Source organism: Sapajus apella, unplaced genomic scaffold (genome assembly GCF_009761245.1).
Source record: "Sapajus apella isolate SASKATOON/1434 unplaced genomic scaffold, GSC_monkey_1.0 scaffold153, whole genome shotgun sequence".
NCBI lineage: Eukaryota > Metazoa > Chordata > Mammalia > Primates > Cebidae > Sapajus > Sapajus apella.
The window spans coordinates 779,990-807,602 of NW_022437093.1; the positions used below are offsets into that span (position 1 = coordinate 779,990).

The following is a 27,613-nucleotide window of genomic DNA, read 5'->3' on the forward strand; positions in this document are numbered from 1 at the left end:
GCAGAATAGGGACAAAAGGGACAAAGAAAAGAGAAGGTCTAATCAAAGTACAAGAAGGAACAGGGCCAGAAGGCAAGCTGCAATGTTTTTTAACACTTTCCAAAAAACAACAAAAGACGAAACTATGTGAAGTTAGAAAAAGCTATTGTGACATGTCTCCTTATACATGCTTAGGAAAACTCATTTTAAATAAAAATGATCAACAGGAAAATATCAAGGTCAAATTCCAAAGACAGGAAAGAAAATAAAGAGAATAAAAAGTATCATAGTACCTCCACTTCCAATGAAAGTACACCAAAAAGGCTTATTCAAAAAAAATTAAAACTGTAATATACAATTCAAAACTATAATGTGTAATTTCAAAAAGTGCTAAAAATTGTTAAGAAAATTATATAACACATTAAAGAGCAATACAAATCAGAATCAGAAAAACTCAGAAATGAAGAGATAGAAATCAGGAAAGAATTATAAACAAAAGTCATTTCAGTAATGAAGACTAAACTAGAAGAAACACAAGATCAAACAAACATAACAAAACGACCTCAGAGAAACAGGTTAAAGGGAGGAAAACTTTTAACAAATAAAGAAAGAAGAAAGGGATTAAAAAGGATTTGCAGGAATATGACAAATACTGAAGAAAGGCAAAGATGGTCCAGCATGAGGATAAACAAGAATCTCTGAAGAAAACCAAAGTGAGAGAACAGAAAAACTATAATTCAAGATCCCTTTCCAGAAAAAAATATCTGCATGTACATGTGTGTTTTATATATGTATATATTTTATATATATACCTGGTTATATATGTATTTATATTAATATGTGTGTATATACATATATACACATATATACATGGAAAGATACATACACACACACACATATTTGAAACTATATATTTCAAGAGTACCCTGTATACTTGACATTATCAACTTAGATCAATGCACTAAATTCTACTAAAATTACAGGACTTTAAAAGGGTGAAGGTCCTTTGAGCATTTAAGCAAAACTATCATGTAATCTTTTTTTGTTTTTGTTTTTTTGAGACGGAGTTTCACTCTTGTCACCTAGGCTGGAGTGCAATGGCATGGCATGATCTCGGCTCACTGCAACTTCCACCTCCTGGATTCAAGCAATTCTCCTGTCTCAGCCTCCCAGTAGCTGGGATTACAGAAGCCAGCCACCACACCTGGCTAAGTTTTGTATTTTTCATAGAGATGAGGTTTCACCATGTTGGTCAAGCTGGTCTCGAATTTCTGACCACAGGTGATCTGCCCACCTCGGCCTCCCAAAGTGCTGGGATTACAGGCATGAGCCACCGTGCCCGGCCACAATCTTTTAAGTTTTAATTAAATTTATTTATTTTGAGACAGGATGTTGCTACACTGTTCACCCTGGTCTCATGCAAAGCCTCCACCTCCCACGTAGCTGGGACTGTAGGCACATGCCATCACACCCTGTTTCCATAATGTGATTTATAAAGAAAAAGAAACAGAATAAAATGGAACAAGATATTTAAAATACAAAAAGCATCTGAGCTAAAGATTTTACATTCAGTAAAACTTACCTTTAAGTATAAGAGGTAAAGACAAACTGCTATCAACATGTAAAAACTCAGCATATACTGTTCTCATTAGTTCTTCCTAGTTCCACTAGAAAAGAACTTTAAGCCACCAAAGTAACGAGAAAGACATCAAAACAAGGACTCGTGGTGAGATTAAACATGTAGTTATTTCCAGAATTAAGATTAAATGAGGACTTTTAAAGAGAGAGACTGTAGAATATAATCACTACGTGATCTAACAATACAGGTAGAGTACAACCATAAATGAATGGTGGGAGAAAAGAGACAGCATGAACAACAAAAAAAATTAACTGATTTCAGTAATTGGTGGTGGTAATATTCTCAGACCACTCTATACATAAGGGGGAGAAAGCAAGTAATTATGGGACACACTAATTCTATCTTCCTTTATGAACCAGAATTCTCAGTGTTGAAGAAAGGAACTATGAACATAGTACAGAAGTGCAGTAAAAATTCTGTAATACTGAATCTATATTGGAAACATTAATACAATCTTATAAATCACAGGTATATCCTAACTGTCCACTGAAAACGCCTACAAACAGATTGATCCAGTAGCAGTGAACATCTCTAGTGCTCAGGTTGTGATCTTGAAATACCATTCTTCGTTAAAAGAAACCCAGACTTCTTAAAGAACTAGCTAGTCTGAAAAGGAAATGTACTAGATGAACCTGGAACATCTGACATACTCAATAGTAAGGAAACTGTCAAGACTATTCTCAACTATGTCATGTCAAAAAGGTTACTGAAGAGGCTCTCACTGCCCAGGAGATCATAAAATGCTTAAAGAAAACAAAAACTGAACAAAACAAGATGAAACACTAACTGGTCACATTCTGAAGCTGAAAGGAAACCAAATATCTTGAAAAATGGGAAAATGAAAAAAAATCAAGCACTGATCCTGCCTTATCTATATTACTAGTAGCCAGAGGATACATAAGAGGGATCCCCCTAAAAATTATTTCCGATAACAAGCAGGACATAAAAGATGGAATTAGAAATCACCATTGCGTGACTTGCAATGAATAAATAGCTATATAGGCATTGGGGATCAGTGGCTAAAAACATCAAAAGAGAGTAAAAACAAGTGATGACAGGAACACAACCATAGCTTTGCCAAAGTTACCAAATCTGAATCTGGTCAAACTTCTGAATACAGCTGTCAATTTTCAGGAAAAACAAAGTACAGCAGAAAATGTTTAACTGTTCCTGAGTACATATTCAACAAAATCCAGCCATTGATCTTCAAGGAAAAAAAAGGCCAAAATGTTGAGTTGTGTCTGAGTACATAAACAACAAAATTCAGACTAAAGGAAATTCTACAGTTCAAATGACCCAGATCTCTTTAACAGATTTTTTTAAAACATTGAAAATTATTTAATTCTCAAAGAAATCAAAGAGATGCTACAAACAAAGGAAAAACATCCCAGGCTCATGAATCAGAAAAATCAATTATCATTAAAATGGCTATACTGCCCAAAGCAATTTACAGATTCAATGCTATTCCTATCAAACTACCAATGACATTCTTCACAGAACTAGAAAAAAAAAATTTTTTTTAATTCATATGAAACCCAAAAAGAGCCCAAATAGCCAAGGCAAATCCTAAGCAAAAATATCAAAGGCATCATTATTACCTGACTTCAAACTATACTACAGCGCTACATTAACCAAAACAGCATGCAAAATCAGTCACAAAAATGGATACAGAAACAGACACACAGACCAATAGAAGAGAATAGTGAATCCAGAAATAAGGCCACACACCTACAACCATCTGATGTTCAACAAAGCTGACCAAAACAAGCAATGGGGAAAGGATGCCCTATTCAATAATTGGTGCTGGGGTAACTGACTAGCCATATGCAGAAGACTGAAACTGGACCCCTTACTTACACCATATATAAAAATCAATTCAAGATGAGTAAAGACTTAAATGTAAAACCCAAAACTATAAAAACCCTAGAAGACAACCTACACAATCCCATTCTGGATATAGGAACTGGCAAAGATTTCATGGCAAAGATGCCAAAAGCAATCGCAACAAAAGCAAAAATTGACAAATGAGATCTAATGAAACAGAAGAGCTTCTGGATAGCAAAAGAAACTATCAACAGAGTTAATAGACAATCTAAAAAATGGGAGAAAATTTTTGCAAACTATGCATCTGACAAAGGTTCTAATATCTGGCATCTATAAGACATGTAAAAAACCAAACAACCCCAATAAAAAGTGGGCAAAGGACACGAATCAACATTTTTCAAAAGAAAACATACCTATGTGGTCAACAAGCATTCGGGGGAAAAAAGCTCAGTATCACTGATCATTGGAGAATGCAAACCAAAACCATAATGAGATGCCATCTCACACCAGTTAGAATGGCTATTACTAAAAAAGTAAAAAAAAAAAAAAAAAAACAAAAAAACAAAAAAAACAGATACTGGCAAATTGTGGAGAAAAGGTAACGCTTATACACTGCTGGTGAGAGTGTATTCAGTTCACCCATTGTGGAAAGAAGTGTGCCAATTTCTCAAAGAGCAAAACACAGAATCACTATTCAACCCAGCAATCCCACTACTGGGTTTATACCCAAAAGAACTGTTCTAACATAAAGACACAAAAACATGTCTGATAATTATCATACATATGTATGTATGATACACATACATACACTGTGCACAATAGCAAAGACATGGAATGAAACTAAAACTGGTTTATCAGAGACTAGGACTGCAACCCCTGCTTTTTTTTTGCTTTCCATTTGCTTGGTAAATACTCTTCCACCCCTATATTTTGAGCCTATGTGTGTCTTTGCATGTGAGATGGGTATCTTGAATACAGCACACCGATGGGTCATGACTCTTTATCCAATTTGCCAGTCTGTGCCTTTTAACTGGGGCATTTAGCCCATTTACATTTAAGGTTAATATTGTTATGTGTGAATTTGATCCTGTCAGGCCAGAGGTCAATACATTCCTGCAAGCCAAATCTGCCCTGCCACCTATTTTTGCGTAGCTGGGGAACTCAGAATCGTTTTTACATTTTTAAATGACTGAAAATAATTCAAATAATATTTTGTGACTCAAAAAACATATGAAATTCAAATTTTAGTGTCCATAATGTTTTATTAGTACCCAGTCATAAAAGTAAACAAGTGATTTACGTACAGTTTATGGCTGTATTTGTGTTGCAATGGCAGAGTTCAGTAGTTGTAACAGAGATGGGATTAAGTTCAAGAAATTAGAGAGAACTTCTGGAAAAAATGTTGTATCTCCCTAAACATGGAAAAAGACCAATGGAGCCCCTGAATACGCTAGCTGCTATCTTGTAACCAAGAGGGAATAAACCATAGGATATAAGTTAACACTTACTACCTAGTAACTTTACAGGAAAAGTTTGCTAACCCCTTATATCAAACAAGTCTGAGTCAAATTTTTTGTTACTTGCAACCATAAAAATCCTAAACAGTATACTCCTCTACACTATGGCAGTGCGAAACTATTCGATGATATTCAAAAAGGAAACATACTATAAGGCCTCCATCAATTTATGCTCTTTCCTATGCATAAAATGTAACTCCCTCCACTTAACTGTATAATGAAATTATATCCAATATGTACAAACAGTGCTTGGTGTCTAGCAGAGTTGAGATAGACTCAATTTTTGAACTCTTACTATTTATATGCCTTTAGGAAAATAATTAAATTCTCTGAACCTCAGTTTCCTTAACTGTGAAATTGTTATCAGAATGCTCTATGTGGTTGTTGTGAGAAACAAATGTGGTAACATTCATAAAACACAGCATGACATCTGAAACTAAGTAAGCACATATTAAATAAATGGAATCTTCATCTATTGTATCCATGATCAACAATAAGATCCTTTTACTGAAAGATCATTCCTCTTCCTACACAGACTTTCTGGATGCCTACCAGAAAGAACTGTTCTCTCTTCTGTGCTTCTTCAGCACGTTATTCATACAATAGTCTTGCCTTAACCACAGGGTGTGCACTATGTTTTTTCATATATAAATGTTCCTCACCTTACGACAGGGTTATGTCCTGATAAACCCCTGTAAGCAGAAGATATCGTGTTGAGAATACATACAATATACATAACCTAAGTTGAGAATACACATAATACACCTAACCTACAGAATACATAGCTTAACATACTCTACCTTAAATAACATTGACATTATCCTACAGTTGAGCAAAATCATCTAACACAAATTTTTTAAATTATAAAACCATTTTCTAATAAAGCATTGACTATTTCATGTAATCCACTAAAGACTGTACTGAGAGTGAAAGAATAAGGTTGTATGGGTACTCAAAGTATAGTTTCTAGTATATATGTATCACTTTCCCCATTGTAGTTGAAAAATCATTTAAATTCAACCAGCCTAAGTCGGGAACCATTTATACATACACAGCTGTAATAGAGTTTAATTTATGAATTGTTTGACTGATCCATGGATTCCTGCATCAGCCTATGCAACAAAGAGTGAGATTCATGTGTATCCTCCTCAACATCCAGTTTCAACAGATAACACCAAGGATAAATAAACAAACAAATTAACTAAATAATAAATCATTTTCCTAAGACTCCAAAAGCTAGAACAGCCTCTGCCCTCTTCACATTAACCTATATCTCAGGGAAGCCACAACTTCTCAAGTTTGAGCTAGGGTTTTCAGGAACAGTATCAGATTTTATTTCCAAAGACACAAATGAAAGTAAAGGTCACTTTAGAGAAATCTAAAAAGTTCGGTGTAACTAGAACACAGAAAGTATGGACAAGAAGCAGGATATGAAACTAGAAAAGTAGGCAGAGCCAAAATCATAAAAAGCATAATTACAAAAGGCATAAACATTATTCATGATGATCAATTTGAACTTTAGGGAAGAAAATAAAGGACATCATTTATGCAAGGGAGTGGCATGACCTGACTGGTGTTTTCAAAAGCTAACCTTGGCAAGTATATATAAGTCAGTGGTGTAGGCCATGGCCTAAAAGTAAAGAGATCACTGCCATAAGCTCAGAGGAAAGGAAAACCTAAATAAATGCACTAACACTGAAAATAAGAAGAAAAGGGTAGACTAGTCAAACATTTAGGACACAGAATTGCAAAGAGTGTATTCATTTGAAAGAGGCATTTCTAATTGCTGCCATCAATTTCTTTTTCCTTTCTTCCTTAAATCCACTCTCATGAGGCTTTTGATCCTACCATTCCAAGTAATCCACAAGTACCAAAATCTCCGATAAAGTCCACTGTTAAGTCCAACAATCAGGTCTTAGTTTTATTTTTTGACTTATCAACATTTGATGTAGTTAATTTTTTATGTAGTTAATTCTTTCTTTCTTGAAGTCTTCTCTTCACTTGATTTCCAAGACGCCACACTTGCCTGGTTTTGCTCCTGTCTTCGGACTCCTTCTGTCTCCTTGGCTTATTCTTTCTCACCTCCCCAATCTCTACATGATAGAGTGCCTCAGGGCTTACTTTATAATCTGTATTATTTGCCATATATGTTTCATTGGTTATCTCAAATGGATTCATGGTTTTATGTTTCATCTATGCTGATTGTTCCCAAATTTATATCTCTAATCTGGGCCTCATCCATGAAATTCATACTCATGGAGTTGCTTACCCTATATTTTCATTTTCTTTTTTTTTTGAAACGGGTCTTGATCTGTCGCTCAGGCTGAAGTGCTGGGGCATGGTCACGGCTCACTGAAGCCTCAAATTCCCAGGCTCAAGTGATCTACCCACCTCAGCCTCCTGAGTAGGTGTATACCACCAGGCCTGGCTAATTTTTATTTTGGGGGTCTTAAGACTCCTTTAAGATGGGGTCTTGCTATGTTGTACAGGCTGGTCTCAAACTCCTGGGCAGAAGTGATTCACACATCTCAGCCTCCCAAAGTACTAGGATTACATGTGTGAGCCACTGTGCCCGGCCTCATTTCCACTTTCATCTCACACAGGTATCTCAAAATTTAACATGTCCTAATATTCCTCCAGGAACCTGCTCCTCTTACAGTCTTCCTCATCTCTGTAAATAGCAACTCCTTTCTTTTGGTTGTATAAGCCAAAAACCATGGAGTCATCCTTAATTCCTCTTTTTCTCTGCCACTGCACATATAATCCATAAGTAAATCCTGTCAGCTATACATGATATATACAATCTACTTCTCACCCTCTGCTACCTCCACCCTGAGTCTCCAAGGCACCTTCATGACTAACCTGGTTTCTCTGCTTCTGTCCCAGCCCAGCTTCAATCTCAACAGAGCAACCAGAATGGTTCTGTTAAACAAATCAGATCATGAAAGTCTTCTCCTCAAAACTCTCCAAAGGTTTCTCATTGTAAGTAAAAGTTAAAGTCTTTAGATCAAGGCCCTACATTACCTGGGCCCTATTACCTCTCTGACATCATCTCCTACCACTCTTGCTCTCTGACTTTTCTGAAGCATGCTGGCTCTCCTCGTTGTACTTTAAACACTCTAAGAATATACTCGTATCAAGGCCTCTGCCTGAAATACTTTTCTCCCAGATGTCAGCATGGCTTGTTCCTGCATCCCCTTTGGGTAGATACATAACTGTCCCCCCAGTGATTCCTTCCCTAATCACTCTAAAATAGTACTCCACCACCACCATATTCACACAGATATACATTTTTCACTTCTTCCTTGCTTTTTCTCCTTAGTACTTATCACTAACATATTCTGTATTTTACCTATTCATCTTAACTCTGGTCATCTTCCCCTGCTAGAATATAAATTCCATGAGGACAAATAATTTTGTGTTCAATGCTTTATTAGCCATCCCTAGAATAGTATCTGACACATAGAAGGTACTCAAAAAATAGCTGTTGAATTAATTAATATGCATGAGTAAAATTAAGGAAAGAAGGGAATTCTGGATGCCTCAGAATTCTTTGGAAATTTGGGAATTTCAGTTGCTTGATTATAATGCCATTAAGAGAACAGAAGACGGGCCCAGCGAGGTGGCTCATGCCTGTAATCCCAGTACTTTGGGAGGCCGAGGCAGGCAGATCATGAGGTCAGGAGTTTGAGACCAGCGTGAAACCCCATCTTTGCTAAAAATAAAAAAATCAGTCAGGTGTGGTGGTATGCACCTGCAATCCCAGCTACTCAGGAGGCTGAGGCAGGAGAATCGCTTGAACCTGGGAAGTGGAGGTTGCAGTGAGCCCAGATAGTGCCACTGCACTCCAGCCTGGGTGACTGAGAGAGACTCCATCTCAAAAAAACAGAAAAAGAACAAAAGATGGAGGGTTGATTTACTCTATTTTTCATTTGAGGTTTAGACGTACATGTACAGGTTTGTTATACAGGTAAACTTGTGTCACAGGGGTTTAGTGTACAGATTGTTTCATCATGCAGGTACCAAGGCTAGCAACCAATAGTTATTTTTTCTGATCCTCTCCCCTCTCCGACGCCCACCCTCAAGTAAGTCCTAGTATCTGTTGTTCCCCTCTTTGTCTTCATGTGTTCTCATCATTTAGTTCCCACTTATAAGAGAGAACATGTAGTACTTGGTTTTCTATTCCTGCATCAGTTTACTGAGGATAATGGCCTCCAGCTCCAATGTAACAGAATATAGAGCCCAGAAAGAAGGCCATGCATCTACAACCATCTGATCTTCAACAAAGCTCACAAAAACAAGCAATGGTGAAAGAACTCCCTATTCAATAAATGGTACTGGGATAATTGGCTAGCCATATGCAGAGGACTGAAACTGAAATCCTTCCTTACGCCATATACAAAAATCAAATCAAGATGGATTTACGACTTAAATGTGTAACCACCCTACTTATTACCTCATTAATTCCAGGTCTTGTGCTAGATGGAGGGAAACATTCACTTAGCCATAAGTGAAACTGTCTAACCCTTTTTGTTTTTTCAAAAACCAAACAAGGTGTTCTCAAACTGGAGTTCTGCAATAATTCTCAATTCTCAACCCAAATATTTATGTTTTACTTGACGGAGTTCAGAACGTGATACCTCAAAATACAGCACCCTGGCATCAGAAAGATCACTCTCACCCTCCCCTCACGCTTCTTCCTAAAGCATACTCCTAACACCAAGAAAGGATTTTTTACTATTCTCCTAAAGCAGGTCATAAGACCCTCATTCAAGAGGTCCTACCTATAACTGGAGGAAAGAAGCATCTTTATCGCTGAAGACAGAGGGATACAGAAAAGAATCTTAATAAAGATCTTGCTAAGCCCCTCCACACCCCACCCCCAGTTTACTATCATAAAATTATACTTTTTTATCCAGTCATACTTCTTCACAGCTATCCACTTCATCAAATCTAACATAAAAAATACACAAATTTACCCATTTCTTCAGGTCTTCATTTCCTTATGAAGGCTCCAGTGCCACATAAAATTCATTAAGTAAATCTGTATGCTTTTTTTTATTGTTAACAAATCTGTCTTTTGTTATAGGGATGTCAGTCACGAACCTAGCAATGAATGAAGAAAATATATCTTTCTTCCTCTACATACTTTTAAATCCATTATTACACTAGGGAGCCCTTATTCATTTATTTGTATATAAATTGGCACAGTCTGTCTACATAACAACTGCCTTTTTGAAATACCCACTTGGGTGTCTCAAATATACCTCAAACTCAAACTACTGAAACATGAAATTCTAAACTTCCCTTCATCCCTTCAAACCTGATCCTCTCCACCAGAGCTTCCCATCTCAATGAATTCATCATCAAATATTGTTGATTTTCCCTCCTAAATGTCTTGAGTCCATCCACTTGTCTCCAACTCCAACCTGCATCCACCCCTATATCCATCCTCTTCTCAACAAATATCCACAAATAGCCGAGTAATCATTTAGAAATGCAAATCTAATAGTAACCTCACTTTATACTTAGAATGTTTAAATGTCCTCCCATCAGAAGATATAAAATTTAACACAATCTACAAGGCTCTACTTCTCCAGCTTAATTTCTAATCATACCTACTTTTTCTAATATTGGCTTTCTTTCAGTCTCTGATCTCTACCTTCAGATGCCTAAATCAGGCACCTGAAAAACAACTACGGTATACCTGAGGAGTAAGGATAAAACAGTTTTCACCTAAAATCCCTGACTTCATATATATGAGGATATAAAAATTTCAAAAGACATTAGTAACAGCCTATTTTTATTTTGTGACATGGCTCACAAGAAACCTCTTACTCTGTATACAGAATGACAGCTACTGACAGACTAAAAATCCTATCTTCCCTTCTCCTTTTCACTTCCAAGAAAAAAACACAACCTCCTTCTGTTTTGACTGTAAGTTTAAATATACAGACACTCATTGGAAAATCAAAGTAATACAAAGCCAAATAATCATACATTATCTAAATATTCCTCAATTTTGTTTTTTCAAATAAATTATACTTTATTCATCCCATTATGCCTAAGTAACACTTTGTCTTTACTGGTTATACATAAATGTTTTTTTTAAGTACTTAGCATAATACCATGCACTTGTGGGTACCTAATCTGTACTGCATTACTTGATTATAATAATAATGGTGATGAAACTAGAAATTTGAGATCAAAATATGTTAAGGAATTTATTAAAGATAACCGTATGACCTTTGTATATGCACTATACAAATTTCAAAACAATATTCCTTTCCCTAAACTTATTATTAGTAAAGTTCTTGAGTGTTATATTTTGTATTTTTCTCCCAAGTAAGGAGGAAAAGTGAATACAGTGATTAAGTAGTTAGATAAGAGGAATCATTATGACCAAATAGAATATGGAAATACTTAATCAAAGAATAAAGAAAGAAGCCAGGCATGATGGTGTGTGCTTATAGTCCCAGCTACTTGGAAGGCTAATGTGGGAAGATCACTTGGGCCCAGGAATTCGGGACCAGTCTAGGCAATATAGTGAGACCCCCATCTCTACTTTCTAAAAATAATTTTTTAAATAAAAAGAATATAGAAAGAACTGAATAAAGAACCCAGTAAAGACTCATATGATTCTTCGTACATGAGAAAGCTGGCATAATCAATCACTGGAGAAAGAAACGGCTATTCAACAACAAATGTGGTGGGAAAAACGGCTTTCTCCACGAGGCAAAAAAATTAGACCCTTTTCTTATACCATAATCCCCTTACCAAAATAATAAAAGGAAAAAAATTCAAATGTATTAAACATATGGAAATGAAAAACGAAACTTCAAAACTATTTCAAGAAAATCTAGGAGAATGTATTTGTGGTCTCTGAGTAAAGAAAAATTCCTGAAATAACATGTAGTATAAAAAAGAATGATTGATTTGAATAAATTAAAATTTTAAACTTCTATTTAACAGAAGTTTGGAGTTTCGCTCCTAAAACTAAAGGCAACGTTTTAAGACAGGGTGCAGACTGACAGAAGATATCTGTTATAAATGTCACAGACTAAGGATCAATCTAAAACAAAGGTCTGCCAACTTTTTCTATAAAGAGAGTAAATATTTTAGGCTTTGCAGACCATATGCTCTCTGCCACGACTACTCAACTCTGCCACTGTGGTGCAAAAGCAGGCACACACAATACGTAAATAAATGAGTGTGTCTGTATCCCACTAAAACTATTCAAGAACACTGAGATTTGAATTTCCTATAATGTTCATAGGTTGTAACATTTTATTCTCCTTTAATTTTTTTTCAGAATGATTGGAAAATAAATGGAAAAGCCATCCTTAGCTCACAGGCCACACAGAACAGGTGGCAGGCTGGATATGGCCCATGGGCTACAGTTTGCTGAATCTGTCCAGAGTACATAAAGAATTCCTATAAATCAATAAAAGATAAATAATCCAACAGAAAAATGCATAAAGGATATAAAGAGGTTATTAATAAGAGGAACTCTAAAGGTCCATAAAACATATGAAAAGATGTTCAACTTCGCTAGAAATTAAGGAAACAAATTAAATCACTACGACATTACCTTTCTCTTACCAGACTGAGAAAAAGACATCTGACCATACGACACTATTGGACAGGGCAAAACAAAAACTCTCAAACACTTCTAAGAATATAAATTGGTACAGTGACAAAGTAGTGAAATCATGTAGTGAAAGTAATAATGCAAATAACCTAAAAATGCAAATAACTTACATTTGCATGTCCATTTCTAGGTATAGCACCTAGAAAAACTCTAATGTGCAATAAGGATATTCACTGGAACATTATCTGTGATCCCACACACACACACAAAAAAAACAGAAAACTCAAATTCATATTAGGAGGGAAATGGATGGAAGAAATAAGCTCATAAAATTGAATACTATACAATACATAAAAGAAACTAGTTTCTAACAAGAGCAAAATAGCAAGTTGCAGAATGATATAGAAATGATACTACTTATTATATTTTAAAACACACAATACTAAAATAAAAATCGTTCATGGACACATTTATACTGGGAATTTTCATCTCTGATAACGGAGATTCAAATATTAATCTTTTTAAACCAAATTCTAAATCTGTCTAGACTATATATTATCTATGTCTGTGTGCATATGTGTTAGGATATAGTTATAGCAATGAGAACTAGTAAATCACGAAGCTATGTTTTATTTGGAAAAAGAATGGGATTTACATTTTAGAAAAATCAGATGAACATTTAAGAAAATTCATTCTTACAGCAAAACAGAGAATGAACTAAAGGGTACTGAGATTGCAAGACACAATAATTTAAGTGAGATGAGATCCTGAAGAAATGAGAACGAAGAGGTAAAGAGAAGACAAAGTTCAGAAATATTCAAGTTTTAATCAACTGGACTTGATGACTGACAGATGTTGGCAGCCATTTTGGGGAGTATAGGAAACTTCATACATTTTTCCAACTGTTTCCTGTATATACTTGCTACGGGCTTTTAAACTGCTTTTAAATGTACATCTGCATTCGTTGATGATGATAATGGTCATCAGCTACAGCTAAATGATTGAAAAAGAATTTTAGAAAACAAAACATCAGTTAAAGCAATTTTTAAAGATGTAGCAGAAAGGTTTTCTACGTTTTGCAGTTTCTGCCAGAATACACACACACACACACACACGTATATATACATATATATATATATGGATATACACACACACATATATACGGATGTGTGTGTGTGTGTATATGGATATATGTGTGAATATATACGTGTGTGTGTGTGTGTGTACAGTATGTTCCTGAGGGCTAAAGATATGGTTGAATGCTAATACAGCTTAATCTTCAATTACTAGAGAAAAAGATGATGAGAGTTCAAAGTACACGAGTACAAGTCCAGATTCCACCATTTACTGTATGACTTTGGTCAAGTTACTTAACCTCTTACTCTCTGCCTCAGTTTTTTTATCTGTTAAATGAGTAAAATAGTAGAATTTATTCCACAAGATTGTGAAAATTAAATCAGCATAATTATGTATGGGTTTATGTATGTATGTATGCATATATGTATGTGTGTACTCACACACACACGTTTGTGATTATTATTTGTACATCAACTACTGGGAACCCATTAAGTGACAGGGCATTATACTATGTGCTAGAGAAGTGGCAATAACAAATTTACATTTTTGCCCTCTTAAAGTACATAGCCTTTATGATGTGACAGATAGATATGTGAATGTACGTGCTGTCTTCAATCTACTTAAGTAATTAATTCCTGAAACTATTTCTCAATCTAACTAAGACTATCAACAATTTTCATGTCATGTAATCTTTCAACAATTGCTAAAAATCAGTGGAAGTAGGTTATGGTTATATAGAGAAAAACCTTTTCTAAAATATAACTGTTTCTATGAGCAGGTCTTTAATAGAAAATAAAAATAAAATAAAATACAGATCTATGAATGTTGTTACTTTGTAAAGTATATTTTCATTCTTATCTCTAAGTTTTCCACTTACTCTATTTCTTCCATCCTTAATGTAGGCTAGTCTAGCAGATTAAAAAAATACATAAAACTCCCAGAAACTTATCTCTCAATTCCACCTCCCCATTCCAAGAATGTAACAAATTCTTCACTGTTAATTTCTTCTACCCTTAACCACACTGTTAATCTGAAAGATTCATAAATAATATCCTCAGAAACTACTTGGGTCTTAAAATTACAAAGAAAATGATGGCTAAATAAATACTAACAAGAGTTTTTTATTGCTTAGTTGAAAATGAGTTAGTGTATTTAGAATGTAAAACCTTTTGTTTCCATGCTGTAATCAATGTACATTTTCTTTAATAAAATGTGCATTTTCTTTAATAAAATGTTTATTGTCAAAAATAGCTCATATAACAGTCATTCCCTGATCATTTAACTTTTTAACACTCTTTCAACAAAAGATATCTTAAATGTTTCCAGCTCTCTACTGCAAATTTACAGTACTAATCTCTGCCAGCCATTTTGTTTTCAGCTTGTAACACTTGCAGCCAGCTGCCTTCAGCCTGCCTCTATTAGCACATCGGATAATTTAGAAAATAAGTACAGAAACCTACAAAATATAGTTAATTTCTATCAGGATATATCTATATATTTTTTCTTTAATATGCTTTATTTTATGATGCTTCTCTACTTCCTTTCAATATTATTCATTCTCTTAATGTAAATGCTCATTCCTGCTCACAGTTACTTTCCCTCCCCCAAATCCTATAATTGAAGTTGACCTATTACCATTTAAGAATTTTCCAATTTTAATAGAATAAAGTACAGGCATATTTTAAATATTTTCTGTAAAAGCACAGAAAGGATGCACATTTTGTACTATAAAACTTACAACTATATTCCAGCAGACTATCTAGCCAAGAATAATAAATACGTAAAAGCTAACATACATTATTCTCACATCTCAAGGGTATTTCTAATAGCTGGCAGAGAGCAAACAATTCTCTACCTGTTCTGACTTGCAGCATCCTGCTGTTTGAGTGTCAATAACAATGTGGCCTCACCAAGCATCATAAAGTCTTAGATGACAAATTATCTAATGCAATTTTAATATGATGGGGAAGGGTGGGACCAAAGAGTTAGTGTCCTGTTCTTCAGAACTCTTTTCCATCACATCTGTCTCCTTCCCTCAACAAGTTCCACTCATCTATATTTAATTAATGTTATGAAATTATGTTATTCATTAACCCATTCTATCACTTAACACAGAACTTTTTAGAGAGACCCTTCTAGTTCACTACAGAATACTACTTAGAAAGTTCTTTAACTTGATAGAATATAACACTTCTGTTAAGTAACAACGAGCAAAGCAAAAAATAAAAATTAGAAAAGACACTAAAAAAAAAGTTCAGTGATTAAGATTACTAAAGTGCTTTAGCGACTTCATTTTCTCTTCCAAACCCCTTCCCTTCTCCAAGGCATTTTTGTTTTTACGTGATACTAATCACCCAGGCTGCTGTAAAAGCCTCCGGTTAGAATGGATTCAGAGGCTGCTGTATCTTGTGAGGAACCAATCAGATTTCTTTGTTTCATCTGCAACATTCCATCAGGGTTATATAACACTTTAGATCCATGAAACATTTCAATAATATAGTATATTTCAATCTGTAGTTAGTTATTGTCACTAAACTTGACCAAAAAAATCTCATATTATTCTTGTGTGTTATTCAATAAAATCAAAGAAATATAGTACAGATGAGAGATTTGTTTTTAATTTTTCTTTTTTGGGAGAACAGAATTTGCTTTGGCTACAAAAAAGAGTTTCTGAAAATATACAATATGAGTACTATGGAGACTACTAGGATTATTGCTGATTCCTTAATATTTTTGTCTACAGTAAGGTGGGTAAGGTAATCTAACACAGTGGCAGACAGTCATACAGTTGTTAATTCTTATCACATACAAAATGTCTTTAGCATGGAATAAAACAGCATACATTTTTAAGCTCAGGCTGAATCTTTTCCAAATCTTTTGAAAGCACAGAAAAATTAAGTATTTAAAATGTTTGGACCAATATTTTCTCAAATAAGAAAATCTGAATTCTGAATGTCATCCTCCAACTTACTACCCACAAAACTAACCAAAATAATATACCAGCAGCATTGCTAGCTATATGATCAGCATACTTGCATTACACTTGTAACAGAACCATACATATATTCTCTCTTCCAGAGATAAATGCTACCTAACTTAAATACTGCTCTTCTATGCTATTAATACAGCAACACAGATATTCAAAAACATATTAAGCTAAAATCTGTGAATCTAGTATTTTCTTTCTTTTTACAACTCAAAGGCATCCAACAGATGATGGTTACAAATCGGCACCAGATTAAAATAGTGGCCCCAACACATTAAAAAGCTGAATCTGCTGGGTGTGGCTTAAGTAAACATCTCGTCTCAACTGGACAGCTCCCCAGTAACACAGCCACAGAAACCCAAAATATATGAGTACATAAGCAAAGTGCTTCTGGAGAGGGTGGGAAACTAAACCTCCATGTTTCATCTATGCTTAATGTTCAGTTGTTTCTATACTGTACTTCTGAGATGACAGTGCCTTGAGTCAATGCTGAACATTGTTCAAGAAACCAAGGACAGAGAAATGTTACTTGTCCTACTTCCTTTCCTTTATACTCCCTGTCTACAACATGGCCGTTCTTACAAACATTTTGCTTTCAAAAAAGAGGTAATCATTTAAATCATGACTATGTGCAATGCGAACTCACACTGCATTATAGTCATCAATAAAATATGAAGTGCCAACTCCTCGGTTCGTTCTACTGATTTTCCATATCTCACCACAGAATGCGCTACTAATGCTTTCTGCTATTATAAAATGAACAATATTGGGAAAGCTGCGACAAATGTACAACAGAGAAAATATAAAAACTACAAGTGCTTACTTTTAAAAAATCCAGTATTAATAGAAAAAAACCTTCATGAACACCTGTCTATATAGATACACACATTGCAATTTTTAGTATAAATATAAATGTTTATAAACTACCATCCATGCATCTAGTAATGTTATACATGCAATATTCCTGAACCTCTTTATATAGAAGGCCTGCAGATTTTAGAACTACAACAGTTTCATTCTTACTGGCCAGAATCAAATATTAAAACAGCTAAAGACATCTGACATACTGAACCACATCCAAGCCTTTAATCTTGTTAACAATTTTCTCTCCTGTTCAGTGTAGCAAACTCACCTCTGGATCATACTGACAGTTATTTTTTTCCCAAGCCCTGTACATGCTGCACCATTTTGTTTGTCTTCTGGACAGTGGAGAAATCGGCAGAACAGCAGTGAAGGAGTGTACTGGAGTCAGCAGAGTCAGTGCCAGCCTCCTGCTGCAGTCTGTATATTGAACGCACTCAAACCCACAGGTGCCTACGTAAAATCCTCCAGCTGCAGCCTGCAACTTAATGTTTCCTTCAGCAGTGAATCTGTATGCTACTTTCACTTTGCTTTAATCCAACAAAAGGACAGAATGCACAACAGTATGCCAGATGATTTTGCAAAAAATACTTATACAGACATTGACTCTATTAAGTAGCCAAAAAAAAATGAATTTTTTAATCATGAAGATTCAGAAGGACAATCACCAAAAGAGAAATGTATTTCTAACATTTCTAAAATTCTAAACTGATAATTTTTTCAAGAAAATTTAGCACTAAATACTAACATGTGTCTTAATTTTCTTACATGAAATAGCTTATGAAAGTAATTTTTACATATCATATCATATATAAATGCATAAATAAGCTTTCCTCTACCCATACCTTTCATCAACAAATAATTCATTTATGAGAAGGAAATGTGGAACTTATCTGATAAAAAGGCAAAGTGAATCTAAATAAATCAATGCTCAATAAATCACAGATAAAACAAGAAACAGAGGCTCACATTCCTTTCACACAAACTTCAAACACATAAATTCTTATCCACCAGACTTGCAAAATTGGAAGAAACCTTAAAAAAGACAAATCCAAACCTTTGATTTTTCAGATTAACAAATTAAGGACAGAGAGTTTAAGGCTAAGGTACTTTTCCCAAGGTCATAAAGCTATTCTATAGCAGAGCCTGGTCTTTTAAACACAGCGTTTAGTAAATAATGACTACTAAAACTCATTCAAGATGAAACAGTAACCTGAATATTGTTATAACTATTAAATAAAGTCTATAGTTTAAAAAATATGAAAAAGAAATATCCAAGTCCAAATACCTGAACAGGTATATTCTACCAAACATTTAAAGAAATAACACAAATTCTAGAATTTCTTCCAGAAAACAAAAGAGCAGCAAATACTCCCAACTCATGAGGACAGAACTACTCGAATGTCAAACCAGATAAAGAAATTACCAAAAAAAGAAAACTACACACCAAAATCCCTTTATGAGCATAGAAACAAAGAGCCTCAACAAAATATTAGGAAACAAAATCCAGTAATGTAGAAAAAGAACAATAAACTATGAGTAGGTGGGGTTTATCTGGAAATGCTAGATTAGTTCAGTATTTGAAAATCATTCAGTGCAATCTTCCATATTAATGGTTCAAAGAAGAAAAATCGCATGATCTTATTACCTGATCAGAGAAAAAGTATTTTAAAAACATTTAGTACTTGAAGAAAACTAGGAATATAGGGTAACTACTTCAATTTGATGAAGAACATCTATAAAATATCTATAGCTAACATCGTATTTCTTGGTGAAACACAACGTTTCTCCCCAATGATCAGGAAACAAGGCAAGAATACCCACTCCCACCACTCTTTTTTTTTTGAGATGGAATCTCACACTGTCACCTGGGCTGGAATGCAATGACACAATCTTGGCTCACTGCAACCTCTGCTTCCTGAGTTAAGTGATTCTCCTGCCTCAGCCTCCCAAGCAGCTGGGATTACAAGCACCCACCACCATGCCCACCTAATTTTTGTATTTTTCATAGAGACCAGGTTTTATCACGTTGGCCAGGCTGGTCTTGAACTCCTGGCCTCAGGTCATACACCTGCCTCGGCCTCCTGAAGTGCTGGCATTACAAGTGTGAGCTTCCGCACCCAGCCTATATATATGTTTTAAATATTAGCAATGTACAATAAGAAACAAAAATTTTAAAACCAATAGTCTTCATCTGTGATTTCTCTTTCCATGGTTTCAGTTACCCACAGTCAACTGCAGTCTGAAAATATTAAATGGAAAATCCCAGAAATTACCAATCCATAAGTTTTAAATTATACTCCATACTGAGTGGTGTAATAAAATCTTACACCATCCTGTCCAGGACGTAAATCATCCCTTCTACCATATCCACTGCTGTATACTGTACCTGCCATTAGTCAGTAACTTCCAGCATATCTATGCTGTATATCCTACCTGCCCATTAGTCGTTAGATATGTTTAGTAGTGACCTCCGTTATCAGATCAACAGTTCACAAGAAGGATGAATAAAGTACAATAAGATATTTTGAGAGAAAAAGATCACATTCATATTTGTTATAATGGTTCATTTATTATTAGTTATTATTGTATCTTACTATGTGTAATTTATAAATTAAACTTTATCAAAGGTACATATGTATGTATAAGAAAAGACATAAATATATATAGGGTTTGGTACTATCTGCAGTTTCAGGAATCCACTGGGGCCTGTGGTGTGTATCCCCTGTGGACAGAGGGGACTAATGTACCACTAGCTTAAAAAAAATACTTAAGTGTTAAGTCTAATGAAACATGTACAATATCTGTATACTGGAAACTACCAAATGCTGATGAAAAGTATCAGGGAAGAACTAAACAAACAGAAAGACATAACATGTTCATGTACTAGAAAACCCCACATGGAAAAAATGTTCTATCCCAGTTGATCTATAGATTTAATGTAATTCCACCTAAAATCCCAGAAGGATCTTTTTATAGACAGACAAGATGATTCTAAAATTTATATAGAAAAGCAAAAGATCTAAAATAGCTACAACAATTTTGAAAAAGAACAAAGTTGGAGGAATTATACTACCCTATTTTAAGACTTACTATAAAGCTACAGTAATCAAAACAGTGCAGAACTGGCAAAAAAAAAAAAAATACAAAGAGATCAGTTAACAGAACAGACAATGCAGAAATAGACCCAAATAAATACAGCCAACTGATTTTTAACAACAGTGCAAAAGCTATTCAAAGGAAAAGTGTAGTCTTTTCAACAATGGTGCTGGAACAATTACATACCCATACAAACAAACAAACAAACAAAAAAAACCCCAAACATATCAACCTTAACCTCACACTTTATAGAACAAATATATCATACATCTAAATAGAAAATTTTTAGAAAAAACATATAAGAAATCTTCATGACCTGTGGGTAGGCAAAGAGTTTTTAAAAATGAGATCAAAAACATGAACCATTAAAAAAAGATAAATCAACCTTAACAAAACACTGTTAAGAGAATAAACAAAGCAAGCAAAACACATATCCAGCAGAAGACTTGTATATAGAATATACAATGAACTCTTAAAATTCACCAATAAGAAAACAAACAAATAAAAAATGAGCGAAAGATCTGATGACACTTTACTGTTGAAGATACATAAAAGACTAAGCACATGAAAAGACGTTCATTAGCCATTAGAGAAATGCAAATTAAAACCACAATGAGATACCACTACACATAAAATGACTAAATTTTTTTACAGTTGACAATATCAAGTGCTACCAAAGGGGTGGAGCAATTGGAACTCTCATATGCTGCTGGTGGGAATGAAGAGTACAGCTACTCTGGAAAATTGTTTGGCAGTTCCTTATGTAGTTAAACATACACCTACCATATGATCCAACAATCCTACTTTCTAGGCATCAGCCCTACAGGTACGAAAACTTATGCTCACATAAAAATCCATACACGAATGTTTAAAGTGGCTCTATTCATAATCACCTAAAATTGGAAATAATCCAAATGTTCTTCAGTGGGTGAATAAATAAGCAAACAATACATCCATACAATGGCATACCACTCAGCAATAAAAAGGAACACAAACTAGTGCTGTTTGGCACAACAACTCAGATGAATCTCAAAGGCATTATCCCAAGTGAAAGAAGCCAGTCTTCAAATGTCATATACAGGATACCTCAGAGATACTGCTCGTTCCATTCCAGACTACTGCAAGAAAATGAAGATCGCAATAAAGCGAGTCACACAAATTTCTTGGTTGCCCAATGCAGACAAAAGTTATGTTTACAATACACTGTAGTCTATTATGTTTGTGTTAAGTTTATAATAGCATTATATCTAAAAGGAAATGTATATAACTTAATTAGAAATACTTTCTTGCTAAAAAATCCTGTCATCTGAGCCTTCAGAAAGTTGGGATCTTTTTGCTGGTGGAGGGTCTTTTTTGTTGATGGATGCCGACTGATTAAGGTGTTAGTTTCTGAAGGCTGGCATGGTTGTGACAATTTCTTAAGACAACAAATGAAGTTTGCCACATCAACTAACTCTTCCTTTCATGAAAGATTTCTCTGTAGCACATGATACTATTTGATGGCATTTTACTCAGTAGAATTTCTTTCAAAATTGAAGTTAATCCTTTCAAACCCTGGCACTGTTTTATCAACTAGGTTTACGAAATATTCTAAATTTTTTGTTGGCATTTCAACAATGTTCACAGCATCTTCACCAGGTATAGACTCCATAACCCAAGAAACCACTTTATCTGCACATTCGTAAGTGCTTATCCATTCAAGTTTTATCATGAGATTACTGCAATTCAGTACATCTTCAGGTTTTATTTCAAAATCTAGCTCTCTTATTTTTTCCACACATTCAGTTACTTCCTCCAATGAAGTCTTCAAAGCTATCCATGAGGGTTGCAATCAACTTCTTCCAAACTCATGTTAATGTTGACATTTTGACCTCCTCCCATGAATCACAAATGTTCTTAACGGCATCTAGAATGGTAAATCCTTTCCAGGTTTTCAATTTACTTTGCCTAGATCCATTAGAGGAATCACTGTCTATGGCAACCATAGCCTTGCAAAATGCATTTCTTAAATAATAAGCCTTAAAAGTCAAAATTCACTCTTTGATCCATGGCTGAAGAATGAATGTTGTGTTCACAGGCACGAACATAACATTAATCTCCTTGAATGTTTCCAACAGAGCTCTTGAGTGCCTAGATACACTGTCAATGGGCAGCATTATTTTGAATGTTATCTTTGTTTCTGAGCAGCAGATCTCAACAGTGGGTCTAAAATATTTAGTAAACCATGTTGTAAATAGATATGCTGTCATCCAGGCTTTATTGTTCCATTTATAGAGCACAGGTAGAGTAGATTTAGCAATTCTTTAGGGCTCTAGAATTTTGGAAACAGTAAATGAGAACTGGCTTCAACTTAAAGTCACCAGCTGCATTTGCCCCTAACAAGAGAGTCAACCTGTCCCTTCAAAGCTTTGAACCCAGGCACTGACTTCTCTCTAGTGATGAAGTCCTAGATGGCATCTTCTCCCATACAAAGCTGTTTCATCTACATTGAAAACATGTTGTTTAGTGTAAATGTAACCATCTTCAAGGCTCATTAGTCTCTCAGGTGAAGGATGGGAGAAGGGAGTGACTAGAAAGGAGTATCATGATGTAACCTGTAAGTTGATGTAGGCTAGTTGTGGTGGTATCTACACACATTTAATGTGTGAAAATTCATAAAACTGCACATCAAAATAAAAAAGGAAATTCTAGGCTGGGTGTAGTGGCTCACTGCTGTAATCCCAGCACTTTGGGAGGCTGAGGCAGGTTGATCACAAGATCAAGAGATCAAGACCATCCTGGCTAACATGGTGAAACCCCATCTTAACTAAAAATACAAAAAATCAGCTGGGTGTGGTGGAGGCTCAGGGGGCTGAGGCAGGAGAATTGCTGGAACCTGGGAGGCAGAGGTTACAGTGAGCTGAGATCACGCCACTGCACACTAGCATGGCGACAGAGCAAGACTTCATCAAAAAAAAAAAAAAAAAAAAAAAAGGGAAAATTCTCCCTCATAATTTTTTAAAACTTCAACTACCACTGGATGGTCATGACTTCCAATTCTCTATTTCCTTCTCTGCCCTCTGCCTTCTTTTCAGGGTCCATAACCCAAATATCTAACATCCTCTGGATAACCCATCATCGCCTCAAATTTCACTTCTAGGGAAGGGAAAAAACTGGAGATTGAGTTCAATCACCAATGGCCTATGCTTTAATCAATCAGGCCTGCATAATGAAGCCTCTACAAAAACCCTAAACAATGGGGTTCACAGAGTTTCTGGGTCAATGAACCTCATATCAGGAGAGTGGGGCAACCCCACTCCAATTCCACAGGAACAGAGCTTGTGTGCTCAGATCTTATCCTATGTACTTCTTCATCTGGGTGTTCATATGGATTCTCTGTAATATCCTTTATAATAAATTGGTAAATGTTAAGTATCTTCCTGAGTTCTGTGAACTGTTCTGACAAATTACTGAACCCAAGGAGGGAGCCACGGGCACCTAGAAATAATAGCTTGCAGGTCCAAAGTACAAGGGTCTGCACTTGCAGTTAGAGTCTAAGTGAGGGGTAGTCTTGTGGGACTAGTCCTCAACCTGTGGAGTCTGACTGACTCCTGGTTGTCAGAATTAAATTGTAGGATACCCAGTTGGTACTGGAAGAGTTGGAGACTTGTTTAATGGGACACATTTGGTGTCACAATGTGTGAGTATAGAAAAAGGTTTTCTTTTAGTAACTTGATACATAGCACTGCTCTATCTCCAGTAGCTCTAGGAAGCACTCGATAAGTATTTTTGTTGAGTAAATTAAAAAGGCTAAGGCTCTTCCTTCATTTGACCTACACCCGATCAATCATGCAGTTCAGTTGATCTTTTCTCCATACCACTGCCATGCTCTTAGTTCAGACCCTCATTATCTCTTGCCTGGATGCTGCTGCAATAGCTCCTACAGATGGGCATGTCATTTCACCTACCCAAAGTCACATACACCCCTTTCTGGGAACGGCCCTTTAAAAACTTTCACTCTTTATACTAATTTACTTTCTCCCTCTACCATAGATGAAGTGCACTGGGATAGTTAGCTAACCCAAGCTGAGATGATCACAAACCTTACCCACACCCTAGTCCAAAATGTAACTGACTTGTGAAAGGGTGGACACCAGACCTAAATAAGACCAAGGTTGACCTACCCATGAGCTTATGGATTTGAAAACGAAAGAACTGAATCAGTATCCTCCTCTGGGTGCCTGGACTATAAGATACAAAACTCAGATGTTGGTAGCTATGTTCTACTATTTGAACTGAATAGCAGAGGAAACAAAAGTACAAGTTTGTGAGAGAATGAAATAGACATGCAGAAAGAAATAGATGTAAGAAATGGGAGTGAACCACAGTACCAAACTACCTATATATAGTTCACAAAATGTGTCAAGTTTTCTCACAACTTCATGTCTTTACACTTGCTGTACTCTGTGCCTGAAATTTCCTCTTCCCCATTTCTCAAAGTGGCTAACTGCTATGTAGGCTTGGTGATAGTCACCACCTCCTCCAAGAATTGTTCCATTTCCCTCCAGTCTGAGATTGAGTCCTTCCTTGGAACTCCCTTAGTACCCTGTGTACAACTTTATCACAATACTTCTCATACTGTATTTTAGTAATACTGGTTTATTTATGCCAGGCAGTATAATCTGGCAAAAACTATGTCTTTTATTTCTAAGTAAACTGTGTTCCCCAATACTCTACCTGGCTCACATTAAGTGCTCACCCTATAATCAGGGATGGAAAGATAACACAGAAAGGAAGGAAAGAAGTATCTAATAGTACCTCAGGCTTAGAGCATGGATCCACTGGAAGCTTAACAGAAAGGAAGACTGAATGGTCTGACCATTTTTAAAATGGAAACAGAGTAGAATGGCAAAGTAACACAATATTCTGAGTAAAGAAGTGACTATACTGACTAGTAAATGAATAATACCAGAGCTAAGACCATGAAGTGTGATGTAAATTTTTGAAGCAAATAGTACAGCTAGGTTTACTTTGGAAAAAATCATGTTTTCTTCAATATTCTCTTTCTCCCAAAGAACATTCCCCAGCCAAGTCTTCTGTGGTTAGGATAAAAGGTGACAACAAAAAAACAGACAAATATGTTCCTAATACTTGAGTTTGAAAAAACCTGTCCTCTTTCAGGTACAAAAAAGATTTAAGTCATTAAAATTATATGTTTAGGAAAAAAATTAAATAGGAGAAAATCTCCCATTCACTCCTATTCCAGAAGAGAATTCCCCTGGTTAAGAACAATCATAGAAATCTGTCTTCTGGGATGATCTGCTGGTTGGTTTCCCAGCCAGGGCCTCTGATACTAAAATCCTATAGTTTCGGGCCCAGTCCTCAGCTCTGCAGTCAAGAACCAAGTCATTTAAGATCTTCAAAGTGGTAAGCCTCAGACTAAGCTCTGCAGTTAAGAATCAAGTCATTTAAGATCTTCAAAGTGGTAAGCCTCAGACAGATTAATTTATACTACAAAAGCTCTACATTCTACAAACTTCTTATCAAAATATTAGTATTATTAACAAACTTAAGGTGGTCTTGTCTTTCCTATATTAGGCAAATTTGGGCTTGTCTTTCTAACTCTTGGTATGAGAAAAACTGTTAATTTTTAAAATAAACAAAACCCAAAACTAGGTTAGAAAAACAAACCGGCAGACTCCACTAGTTGCCTATCCATCCTTTATTTCATGCTAAAAGAATCCCGATTTTATTTTAGGTATTTGCTTCAAGGGAGGCTGGTTCTCAGGGGTTGAGCTTTGATGAGTAAATGTATCTCAATAACATCATTTGCAATTTCATTAACTGGCTTAAGAAAGGTTAAGTGATAGAACCTGGCCAACTGGAATGTGAAGTAAATGGTGGCGGGAGCAACCAGTGGGGTGTCTGTTAGGAAAGCTTTTCTTAACTTGAAAAGGGACCCAAGAAGGGATTAGTTGTTCTAGTAGTCTATGAACAATGCTGTGTGTGGATGCGAAAGCTGAAGGTACTGCAGTCATCTTGCCGCTATGTTAGGAGAAACCTGAGAACAATAACCAATATGCTGAAAATGGCGAAGTAGAAAGGGAGAAAGAAATTGAGTCTTTGGCAATGATGTTGAGTTTCAGGATTAATTTACCTGCAATCTTCCTACTTCTGGAATTCTTAGTTATATGAATATATAAATCCCCTTCAATGTCTCAGTATTTTAAATTGGATCTCTAGTAATTCTAACCATCCTAACTACCACAATGGCAAATAAAACTGACTAGGGAGGAGACTATACAGAATCTAATCAAACTCAAATTTTAACATAAAATTCGTATTTCCTCTAAAAAGTTCAAGTTTAATAACTATGAGATCAAGAGGACTAAGCTTAGATGTTAAGATCATTTTTACTCACCAGTTTAAAACCCTGCAGGGGTTCACTTGCAGCTTTAAGGATATAATCCAAAGTATTTAGCATGGCACACAAAGCATATCATTAACTGATGAGTGATTACTGTGATAAACTGTCCATACTTTTTAGCAACTTTCTTACTCACCCTAGGTTCCAGAAATAGAAAGAATTATTGCAGTGACTAGAATAGACCATATAGTCTCCTCTCTCCATTTACTAGCAAATGCTGCTTTTTCTATTTGGACCCCTATTAACTTGTCCTTTACAATTCAACTTGCATTCTCCTCTCCTCCCAGCCTATCCTCCAAGTATATTGTTACTATGGTTTAGAAATCTCTCTCCTTGAAATGCCAGATGTAGGTGATGGGGAGGAAGGCAGCAAATCACACTGCCACGTGTGTTCCTATGCAACAATTTTGCATGTTCTTCACATGTACCCCAAAACCTAAAATGCAATAAAATAAATAAATGGAAAAAAAAAAAAGAAATCTCTCTCCTTTATTAAACTTTGAGCTCCCTGAGACTAGGAAATATCTCCATCATGTGCCACAATCTCTGATATACAGTAAGCACTAAAAAATATTTGTGGAGTCAATTAATGAACCTAAACTGGAGGCAGCCATAAGTTCTTTCCATTACAGTA

General features: G+C 35.5%; 1 protein-coding gene across 7 annotated transcripts in view; it reads right to left on the bottom strand.

Moving 5' to 3' along the window:
* TANC2 (tetratricopeptide repeat, ankyrin repeat and coiled-coil containing 2) overlaps positions 1-27,613 on the bottom strand; it is a 435,131-nt gene that overhangs the window by 327,121 nt on the left and 80,397 nt on the right. Inside the window, exon 1 of one of the 7 annotated variants that reach the window (XM_032266052.1) lies at positions 17,746-19,358. The exons of the other annotated variants lie outside the window; for them this stretch is intronic. The gene's annotated coding sequence lies outside the window, so the exon portion shown is untranslated. Of the gene's footprint in view, positions 1-17,745; positions 19,359-27,613 lie in introns of those variants that run through there. 7 annotated transcript variants of the gene reach the window in all.